Source organism: Eurosta solidaginis, chromosome X (genome assembly GCF_040869045.1).
Source record: "Eurosta solidaginis isolate ZX-2024a chromosome X, ASM4086904v1, whole genome shotgun sequence".
NCBI lineage: Eukaryota > Metazoa > Arthropoda > Insecta > Diptera > Tephritidae > Eurosta > Eurosta solidaginis.
Window position 1 is genome coordinate 62,931,245 of NC_090324.1, and position 12,654 is coordinate 62,943,898.

The following is a 12,654-nucleotide window of genomic DNA, read 5'->3' on the forward strand; positions in this document are numbered from 1 at the left end:
TTAAAACCCTCATTAATACCTTTAATTGGATACCCGTATCGTACAAACACATTCTAGAGTCACCCCTGGTCCACCTTTATGGCAATATTTGGAAACGGCGTCCACCTACAGAACTAAAGCCCACTCCCTTTTAAAATACTCATTAACACCTTTCATTTGATACCCATATCGTACAAACATATTCTAAAGTCACCCCTGGTCCACCTTTATGGCGATATCTCGAAAAGGCGAACACCTATAGAACGAAGGCCCACTCCCTTTAAAAATACTCATTAACACCTTTCATTTGATACCCATATCGTACTAACAAAGTCTAGAGTCACCCCTGGTCCACCTTTATTGCGATACCTCGAAAAGGCGTCCACCTATAAAACTACGGCCCACTCCCTTTTAAAATACTCATTAACTCCTTTCGTTTGATACCCATATTGCACAAACGAATTCTAGAGGCACCCCTGGCCCACCTTTATGGCGATATCTCGAAACGGCGTCCACCTATGGAACTAAGGATTACTTCCTTTTAAAATACTCATTAACACCTTTCTTTTGATACCCATATTGTACAAACAATTTCTAGAGTCACCCCTGGTCCACCTTTATGGCGATATTTCGAAAATGCGACCAACTATACAACAACCACCACTCGCTTTTAAAACCCCCATTAATACCTTTAATTTGATACCCATATCGTACAAACACATTCTAGAGTCACTCCTGGAAATGGTGTATTAATTTCGTCACGAAACCCAAAATTGTAAGTCCTTAAAGGAAAATAGATAGACCCACCATTAAGTATACCTAAATAATCAAATGAAGAGCTGAGTTGATTTAGCCATGTCCGTCTGTCTGTTTGTATGCAAACTAGTCCCTCAATTTTTGAGATATCTTAATAAAATTTGGTGAACCGGTGTATTTGGGTGTCCGAATAGACATTTGTCGGAACCGGCCGGATCGGACCCTTATAGCATATATCATATATCCATACAACCGATTTTTCAGAATAAGAGGATTTTTGTCATATCTTACCAAATTTAACAGATTGAAGCTTCAAACTTCACCATATAATTTCGTATATTGTACATATTGTTGCCTGAAAAAATTGATGAGATCGGTCGTATATATAGTATATATCCCCACAACCGATTGCTCAGATAAGAAACTTTTCGTAATTAGTGCCCTATTTTAAGAGTTAGAGGCTTCAAATTTCAACGAATGCTTACGCATATAGCATATATTGTTGTCTGAAAAAATCATAAAGATCGGTGGTAGATATAGTATATATATGGTGGTATATATAGTATATATATATTTTCGCAATTTTAGCCCCATTTTAACAGCTACAAGCTTCAAATTTCACCGAATGCTTACTTATATAGCATACATTGTTGTCTGAAAAAATCATAGTGATCGGTTCTATATATAGTATATATCTCATACAACCGATTGTTCAGATAAGAAACTTTTCGCAATTTCTACCCCATTCTAACATCTATAAGCTTCAAATTTCACCGATTGCTTACGTATATTGTATATATTGTTGTGTCAAAAAATCATAGAGATCGGTGATATATATAATATTTATGATGGTATATATAGTATATATATATAGTATATATATATTTTTTTTGCGATTTCGGCCCCATTTGAACAGCTAGAAGCTTCAAATTTCACCAAATGCTTACGTATATAGCATGTATTGATGTCTGAAAAAATCATTGAGATCGGTGGTATATATAGTATATACTTCATATAAACTGTCATTTTTGCCCCTTTTTTACGGCAAGAAGCTTCAAAAGTCATCAAATTTCATCAAATAGTTACGTTTACGTCATATATTTTTGAAATACGTGATTCGTAGTCATAGTTTTTACATGCAGACCACAAAAAACCTGAAGCTTTGCATCCTCACACAAAGTACCTACCTATTTGTATACCTTTCATGAAAATGAAATGGTATATTAATTTCGTCACGAAACCCAAAATTGTAACTCCTTAAAGGAAAATAGATAGACCCACCATTAAGTATACCGAAATAATAAGGATGAAGAGCTGAGTTGATTTAGACATGTCCGTCTGTCTGTTTGTATGCAAACTTGTCCCTCAATTTTTGAGATAACTTGATAAAATTTGGTGAGCGGATGTATTTTGGTGTCCGATTAGACATTTGTCGGAACCGGCCGGATCGGACGACTATAGCATATATCCTCCATACAACCGATTTTTCAGAAAAAGAGGATTTTTGTCATATCTTACTCAAGATGAGGTCGTATATATAGTATACATCACTCACAACCGATTGTTCAGATAAGAAACTTTTCGTAATTACTGCCCTATTTTAAGAGCTAGAGGCTTCAAATTTCAACGAATGCTTAAGCTTATAGCAGATATTGTTGTCTGAAAAAATCATAAAGATCGGTGTTATATATAGTATATATATGGTGGTATATATAGTAAATATATATATTTTCGCAATTTTAGCCCTGTTAAAGATCAATACAATCAGGCAGCACAGCAACCCTAATAAAAACGCATGAATATATGCTGAGAGTGCACCTTTCATCGGTAGCTATGCTTTGTGCATCTTACTTTCGTTAACAAGAGCTTTTGATGTGTTCGCAGCCTTTGATTGGTCGATCTCCGCTCTCTATGTGCATATGTAAAGCCAACAACCGTAACAAAAGGAACATCAGCGACAGCAGGCGAAAAACATGTTTTTTATTATTTCAGATAACTGTTGTCTCTCAAGTCAGTCTATTGTAAAAATTCGCTTGATACAGAAATAAATCTTATACCGCTTTTCTAATAAACATTAACATTTTGGCATCCCTTGCTGGGACATGTCTCTCGCCAATTGTTTAATTGTTAGCTACGCTCGTAAAACAATTAAGTCCACTACAAATTATCGCAATCATTTAGATATGTCTATTAAAAAGGAGGAAGGCCTATCCAGGTTAATTTTTAACTTTGCTGCAAACAACAAAAAGGTCTCGAAACAAAAGAGGACGAAGGGTTACCTGGTGGCAAGGCGCAATCTATTATCGGATTATTGGAAGCGCTATAATGACGCTCGCGATGAATTGGGTTCAGCGGACATTCCCGATGGGGAAGAAGAAAAAATTAAGACGATTTTAAGCGAAACTCGGCCAGCAACTATAGAGTCGGCATATTGCGAAGCACTAGGCGAAATACACGACGAAATCGATTAACTCGACAGCAATCATCGTGAAGATTCTCGATCAGCCATGCTTAGTACTACATGTGGCGGGTCGAGCAACACATCTACGTCCAAACTGCCGAAGATTGTGCTGCCCAAATTCGATGGCTCCTTTGAAAAATGGTTAAGTTTCAAGGACATGTTCACAACATGCGTTATAAACGAATCAAATTTATCGGATGTACAACGTATGCATTACTTGAAAGGCAGTCTACTTGGTGAGGCCGAAGCCGCTATTCGCAGTGTCACTGTACAGGAGAAGAATTTTACAATAGCCTGGGATATGCTTCAACAACGTTATGATAACAAGCGTCGCCTCGTTAAGTCGTATCTTCGAAATATCACCAAACTTCCAACAATCAGCTATGAGTCATACGTTGTCATGCGAAAACTATTGGATACTGTCACAGAATCAGTTCGCGCACTACAACAGCTTGGACGACCTACAGAGCATTGGGATGATTGGCTTGTCCTACTTGTAACTGAGAAGTTAGATCCGGCAACAGTTAAGGAATGGGAAATGTCATTGGAATCGGCGAATTTTATACCCGAATATAAAACACTGGTACAATTTCTCGAAAAACGTATTCAGGGACTAGAAGCAGTTTCTTCGGCTCATAGGACCAAATCGAAAGAAGCATCATTCAGTAGTAAGCCAATAGCTCTTGGTACAGTTCGTACTCATCCAACCAATATCGGACGTTGCGTATGTTGTGCAGGTAAGCATGCGTTAATGTACTGCGCTGAGTTTAAGAAGAAACACCCAGCATTGAAGCTTGAACTGGTCTTAAAGTTCAAACTATGTAAAAACTGCCTTAAAACAAATCACTCCGCGGACGAATATCAATCATCATATACTTGTCTTAGGTGCTCTCTGAAGCACTACACTCTTCTTCACGACAGCCTGTCGTCACCACGTAGTAGCGTCGCTGCACTTCACATGTGTTCAGACAACTGCGATAACCAAACTCCTAGCCATGCTAAAACCAGTGTTCCAGCTGTTTTGCTAGCTACGGCGTATATCAAAGCTCAGTCATTGACGGGGCATTACATAAAACTGCGGGCATTACTCGACAACGGCTCGCAAGCATCCTTTATAAGAGAGTATGCCGTTCAACAATTACGACTTCGTAGGAATCGGATGCAAATTCCCATAACAGGCGTCGGCGGTCGTAGCGTTGGCGAATCAAAAGGTATAACCTAATTCGTTTTAACATCACCTACAGAACCATCGTTTAGGGTCACTTGCTCTGCGCTCATTTTGCCAAGGTTGGGAAATCTTTTACCATTAAAGAGAGTCAATCCAAAACCATACACGGACTTTTTAGGCCTTACACTCGCAGATCCCTGTTTCTTCGAGCCAGGCTCGATTGACGTCATCATTGGCGCAGACCTCTATGATTGGCGTATACCCAGCTCTGCATCTCCTCAGCTATGTACAACGCTGTGTACTACAACAATTGCGGATGACTTAAGCAGTTTAGTCCAGCAGATGTGGAAGTTCCATGAATGCGATGATATTCAACATATGTCCACGATGACACAAGACGAACTATTCTGCGAAGAATTTTTCAAATCCACAGTTCAGAGAACCAGTTTAGGGCGGTATCAAATTCGTTATCCGTTCAAAGAAGACCGAGACCTTACACAATTATCAAGATCGAAAGCTGACGCTATCAATCTCTTCCATTCTATGCAAGGTAGACTTAGAAATAACCCTGAAATGAATCAGCTGTACACGGCCTTCATTATCTTTAGGGCATATGGAAAAAGTAGTTGAAAACGACGAACCAAAAGCTGTTTGCTATATACCGCATCATGGCGTGTACAAGGAATCAAGTTCTACAACTAAATTGCGTACCGTGTTTAACGCGCCCCGTAAACCGGGAGGGCACATCTCTTTAAATGACTGCCTCCATGTCGGGCCGAAGTTACAAAGCGACTTAAGCCAAATAATTATGCAATGGAGACTACATCGCATTGCTTTCATGGCAGATATAGAAAAGTGTTATCGCCAGATTCTGGTAAGTCGAGAAGACGCTGACATGCAGCGCATTATCTGGAGAAATGACGAGGGTGGGGCAGCAGCATATCGGTTGCTAACCGTCACATACGGGTTGAATTGCTCACCATACCTTGCAATTAAAGTACTGCGAACATTAGCTGACGATGAAGAGAAAGATTATCCGGAGGCGTCAAAGGGTTTACGAGAGTCGTTTTATGTCGACGACTGCTTGCATGGAGCTGACACCGTTGAAGCGGCATTGGAAGTGCAATACCAACTCCGAAAGTTACTCGAAAGAGGTGGGTTCATTCTTCGTAAATGGAGCTCAAATTCCGCAGACTTCATGCAGCGTTTAAGCATAGATGACCAGCAGAAAACCATTTGCTATAACCTAAATCTAGACCGCGAGACGAAAGCTCTTGGTATTTATTGGCTGTGTGATTCAGACTCCTTAACATACAAAGTTAGCTTGACTTCTTCACCGACACTAATCACCAAACGTCAGCAACTATCAGACATCGGAAAAATTTATGACCCTCAAGGCTTATTAGCCCCCATAACTATAACTGGAAAAGCTATGTGTCAAAAGCTAGTAGGTTTAGACTGGGATGATCCCATCCCCGACCCATTGCAGCTGGAATGGCAACGATTTAGAAAAGAGTTAGGTGAAATTGAACGTCTAAGGATTCCCAGGTGGCTTGGTGTAGAACCCAAGTCTGGAGGTTTTCAACTGCACGTATCTTCCGACGCGTCTAACATTGCATATGCTGCGGTAGCATACCTCAGAATTAACACATCGCATAGCAACGTTCAATTTTCGATTTTAGCAGCAAAGACAAAGGTCTCTCCCCTAAAGAAAATTACCATTCCTTGTTTTGAATTAAACGGTGCTCTCTTGGCATCCAAGCTTGCAAGCAAATTTTCTGAAACGCTTCAGCTACCGTCTCTTGAAAAGTATTGTTGGTCTGATTCAAAAACGGAAGTCAGTTGGATCCGATCAAATCCTGGAAAATATAAACAATATGTCAGTAACCGAATAAGCAAAATTCAAGCCTACACATCGATTGCCTCTTGAAAATACGTTCCAACAGCAAGCAATCCTGCAGACGTAGCATCGCGTGGTTGCATGCCGTCACAATTAATGGAGCTCTCTACTTGGTGGGATGGACCAAAATGGCTTCAGTTGCCACCTCACCAATGGCCCAAACAAACTCACCATGAACCAGCTAAGAGTGATGGAATTGTTTCGTCGTTGGTCGCAACGCCATTAAGCGACTCTGCCTCGTTTTTAACGGCACTACTCTCCAAGTATTCAAATTTTAACAAATTGCTAGCAGTCACCGCCTTTGTTCGACGATTCATCGCAGTCTTAAAGAAGAAACCACACGAAGCTACTTCATGGTGATCTGCCGAAGAGCGGGCAGAAACGTTGAAATTCTGGTTAAGGCAAGTTCAAAGTATACATTTTAATAACGAATTGTCTTGTTTTCGCATGAACCGACCTATCAATACAAAAAGCAAGCTTCTTAAGTTCAATCCAATTCTTGATAAAGATGGTATCATTCGGTTAAATGGGCGATTACAAAACGCGCGATTTCTCTCAGAAGATGAACGTTCTCCAGTCATTTTACCGCATGATGGAAGACTGAGCAATCTGTTAATTGCGCATGCACATTTGTCGGAACCGGCCGGATCGGACCCTTATAGCATATATCATATATCCATACAACCGATTTTTCAGAATAAGAGGATTTTTGTCATATCTTACCAAATTTAACAGATTGAAGCTTCAAACTTCACCATATAATTTCGTATATTGTACATATTGTTGCCTGAAAAAATTGATGAGATCGGTCGTATATATAGTATATATCCCCCACAACCGATTGCTCAGATAAGAAACTTTTCGTAATTAGTGCCCTATTTTAAGAGTTAGAGGCTTCAAATTTCAACGAATGCTTACGCATATAGCATATATTGTTGTCTGAAAAAATCATAAAGATCGGTGGTAGATATAGTATATATATGGTGGTATATATAGTATATATATATTTTCGCAATTTTAGCCCCATTTTAACAGCTACAAGCTTCAAATTTCACCGAATGCTTACTTATATAGCATACATTGTTGTCTGAAAAAATCATAGTGATCGGTTCTATATATAGTATATATCTCATACAACCGATTGTTCAGATAAGAAACTTTTCGCAATTTCTACCCCATTCTAACATCTATAAGCTTCAAATTTCACCGATTGCTTACGTATATTGTATATATTGTTGTGTCAAAAAATCATAGAGATCGGTGATATATATAATATTTAGGATGGTATATATAGTATATATATATAGCATATATATATTTTTTTTGCGATTTCGGCCCCATTTGAACAGCTAGAAGCTTCAAATTTCACCAAATGCTTACGTATATAGCATGTATTGATGTCTGAAAAAATCATTGAGATCGGTGGTATATATAGTATATACTTCATATAAACTGTCATTTTTGCCCCTTTTTTACGGCAAGAAGCTTCAAAAGTCATCAAATTTCATCAAATAGTTACGTTTACGTCATATATTTTTGAAATACGTGATTCGTAGTCATAGTTTTTACATGCAGACCACAAAAAACCTGAAGCTTTGCATCCTCACACAAAGTACCTACCTATTTGTATACCTTTCATGAAAATGAAATGGTATATTAATTTCGTCACGAAACCCAAAATTGTAACTCCTTAAAGGAAAATAGATAGACCCACCATTAAGTATACCGAAATAATAAGGATGAAGAGCTGAGTTGATTTAGACATGTCCGTCTGTCTGTTTGTATGCAAACTTGTCCCTCAATTTTTGAGATAACTTGATAAAATTTGGTGAGCGGATGTATTTTGGTGTCCGATTAGACATTTGTCGGAACCGGCCGGATCGGACGACTATAGCATATATCCTCCATACAACCGATTTTTCAGAAAAAGAGGATTTTTGTCATATCTTACTCAAGATGAGGTCGTATATATAGTATACATCCCTCACAACCGATTGTTCAGATAAGAAACTTTTCGTAATTACTGCCCTATTTTAAGAGCTAGAGGCTTCAAATTTCAACGAATGCTTACGCTTATAGCAGATATTGTTGTCTGAAAAAATCATAAAGATCGGTGTTATATATAGTATATATATGGTGGTATATATAGTAAATATATATATTTTCGCAATTTTAGCCCTGTTAAAGATCAATACAATCAGGCAGCACAGCAACCCTAATAAAAACGCATGAATATATGCTGAGAGTGCACCTTTCATCGGTAGCTATGCTTTGTGCATCTTACTTTCGTTAACAAGAGCTTTTGATGTGCTCGCAGCCTTTGATTGGTCGATCTCCGCTCTCTATGTGCATATGTAAAGCCAACAACCGTAACAAAAGGAACATCAGCGACAGCAGGCGAAAAACATGTTTTTTATTATTTCAGATAACTGTTGTCTCTCAAGTCAGTCTATTGTAAAAATTCGCTTGATACAGAAATAAATCTTATACCGCTTTTCTAATAAACATTAACATTTTGGCATCCCTTGCTGGGACATGTTTCTCGCCAATTGTTTAATTGTTAGCTACGCTCGTAAAACAATTAAGTCCACTACAAATTATCGCAATCATTTAGATATATCTATTAAAAAGGAGGAAGGCCTATCCAGGTTAATTTTTAACTTTGCTGCAAACAACAAAAAGGTCTCGAAACAAAAGAGGACGAAGGGTTACCTGGTGGCAAGGCGCAATCTATTATCGGATTATTGGAAGCGCTATAATGACGCTCGCGATGAATTGGGTTCAGCGGACATTCCCGATGGGGAAGAAGAAAAAATTAAGACGATTTTAAGCGAAACTCGGCCAGCAACTATAGAGTCGGCATATTGCGAAGCACTAGGCGAAATACACGACGAAATCGATTAACTCGACAGCAATCATCGTGAAGATTCTCGATCAGCCATGCTTAGTACTACATGTGGCGGGTCGAGCAACACATCTACGTCCAAACTGCCGAAGATTGTGCTGCCCAAATTCGATGGCTCCTTTGAAAAATGGTTAAGTTTCAAGGACATGTTCACAACATGCGTTATAAACGAATCAAATTTATCGGATGTACAACGTATGCATTACTTGAAAGGCAGTCTACTTGGTGAGGCCGAAGCCGCTATTCGCAGTGTCACTGTACAGGAGAAGAATTTTACAATAGCCTGGGATATGCTTCAACAACGTTATGATAACAAGCGTCGCCTCGTTAAGTCGTATCTTCGAAATATCACCAAACTTCCAACAATCAGCTATGAGTCATACGTTGCCATGCGAAAACTATTGGATACTGTCACCGAATCAGTTCGCGCACTACAACAGCTTGGACGACCTACAGAGCATTGGGATGATTGGCTTGTCCTACTTGTAACTGAGAAGTTAGATCCGGCAACAGTTAAGGAATGGGAAATGTCATTGGAATCGGCGAATTTTATACCCGAATATAAAACACTGGTACAATTTCTCGAAAAACGTATTCAGGGACTAGAAGCAGTTTCTTCGGCTCATAGGACCAAATCGAAAGAAGCATCATTCAGTAGTAAGCCAATAGCTCTTGGTACAGTTCGTACTCATCCAACCAATATCGGACGTTGCGTATGTTGTGCAGGTAAGCATGCGTTAATGTACTGCGCTGAGTTTAAGAAGAAACACCCAGCATTGAAGCTTGAACTGGTCTTAAAGTTCAAACTATGTAAAAACTGCCTTAAAACAAATCACTCCGCGGACGAATATCAATCATCATATACTTGTCTTAGGTGCTCTCTGAAGCACTACACTCTTCTTCACGACAGCCTGTCGTCACCACGTAGTAGCGTCGCTGCACTTCACATGTGTTCAGACAACTGCGATAACCAAACTCCTAGCCATGCTAAAACCAGTGTTCCAGCTGTTTTGCTAGCTACGGCGTATATCAAAGCTCAGTCATTGACGGGGCATTACATAAAACTGCGGGCATTACTCGACAACGGCTCGCAAGCATCCTTTATAAGAGAGTATGCCGTTCAACAATTACGACTTCGTAGGAATCGGATGCAAATTCCCATAACAGGCGTCGGCGGTCGTAGCGTTGGCGAATCAAAAGGTATAACCTAATTCGTTTTAACATCACCTACAGAACCATCGTTTAGGGTCACTTGCTCTGCGCTCATTTTGCCAAGGTTGGGAAATCTTTTACCATTAAAGAGAGTCAATCCAAAACCATACACGGACTTTTTAGGCCTTACACTCGCAGATCCCTGTTTCTTCGAGCCAGGCTCGATTGACGTCATCATTGGCGCAGACCTCTATGATTGGCGTATACCCAGCTCTGCATCTCCTCAGCTATGTACAACGCTGTGTACTACAACAATTGCGGATGACTTAAGCAGTTTAGTCCAGCAGATGTGGAAGTTCCATGAATGCGATGATATTCAACATATGTCCACGATGACACAAGACGAACTATTCTGCGAAGAATTTTTCAAATCCACAGTTCAGAGAACCAGTTTAGGGCGGTATCAAATTCGTTATCCGTTCAAAGAAGACCGAGACCTTACACAATTATCAAGATCGAAAGCTGACGCTATCACTCTCTTCCATTCTATGCAAGGTAGACTTAGAAATAACCCTGAAATGAATCAGCTGTACACGGCCTTCATTATCTTTAGGGCATATGGCAAAAGTAGTTGAAAACGACGAACCAAAAGCTGTTTGCTATATACCGCATCATGGCGTGTACAAGGAATCAAGTTCTACAACTAAATTGCGTACCGTGTTTAACGCGCCCCGTAAACCGGGAGGGCACATCTCTTTAAATGACTGCCTCCATATCGGGCCGAAGTTACAAAGCGACTTAAGCCAAATAATTATGCAATGGAGACTACATCGCATTGCTTTCATGGCAGATATAGAAAAGTGTTATCGCCAGATTCTGGTAAGTCGAGAAGACGCTGACATGCAGCGCATTATCTGGAGAAATGACGAGGGTGGGGCAGCAGCATATCGGTTGCTAACCGTCACATACGGGTTGAATTGCTCACCATACCTTGCAATTAAAGTACTGCGAACATTAGCTGACGATGAAGAGAAAGATTATCCGGAGGCGTCAAAGGTTTTACGAGAGTCGTTTTATGTCGACGACTGCTTGCATGGAGCTGACACCGTTGAAGCGGCATTGGAAGTGCAATAACAACTCCGAAAGTTACTCGAAAGAGGTGGGTTCATTCTTCGTAAATGGAGCTCAAATTCCGCAGACTTCATGCAGCGTTTAAGCATAGATGACCAGCAGAAAACCATTTGCTATAACCTAAATCTAGACCGCGAGACGAAAGCTCTTGGTATTTATTGGCTGTGTGATTCAGACTCCTTAACATACAAAGTTAGCTTGACTTCTTCACCGACACTAATCACCAAACGTCAGCAACTATCAGACATCGGAAAAATTTATGACCCTCAAGGCTTATTAGCCCCCATAACTATAACTGGAAAAGCTATGTGTCAAAAGCTAGTAGGTTTAGACTGGGATGATCCCATCCCCGACCCATTGCAGCTGGAATGGCAACGATTTAGAAAAGAGTTAGGTGAAATTGAACGTCTAAGGATTCCCAGGTGGCTTGGTGTAGAACCCAAGTCTGGAGGTTTTCAACTGCACGTATCTTCCGACGCGTCTAACATTGCATATGCTGCGGTAGCATACCTCAGAATTAACACATCGCATAGCAACGTTCAATTTTCGATTTTAGCAGCAAAGACAAAGGTCTCTCCCCTAAAGAAAATTACCATTCCTTGTTTTGAATTAAACGGTGCTCTCTTGGCATCCAAGCTTGCAAGCAAATTTTCTGAAACGCTTCAGCTACCGTCTCTTGAAAAGTATTGTTGGTCTGATTCAAAAACGGAAGTCAGTTGGATCCGATCAAATCCTGGAAAATATAAACAATATGTCAGTAACCGAATAAGCAAAATTCAAGCCTACACATCGATTGACTCTTGAAAATACGTTCCAACAGCAAGCAATCCTGCAGACGTAGCATCGCGTGGTTACATGCCGTCACAATTAATGGAGCTCTCTACTTGGTGGGATGGACCAAAATGGCTTCAGTTGCCACCTCACCAATGGCCCAAACAAACTCACCATGAACCAGCTAAGAGTGATGGAATTGTTTCGTCGTTGGTCACAACGTCATTAAGCGACTCTGCCTCGTTTTTAACGGCACTACTCTCCAAGTATTCAAATTTTAACAAATTGCTAGCAGTCACCGCCTTTGTTCGACGATTCATCGCAGTCTTAAAGAAGAAACCACACGAAGCTACTTCATGGTGATCTGCCGAAGAGCGGGCAGAAACGTTGAAATTCTGGTTAAGGCAAGTTCAAAGTATACATTTTAATAA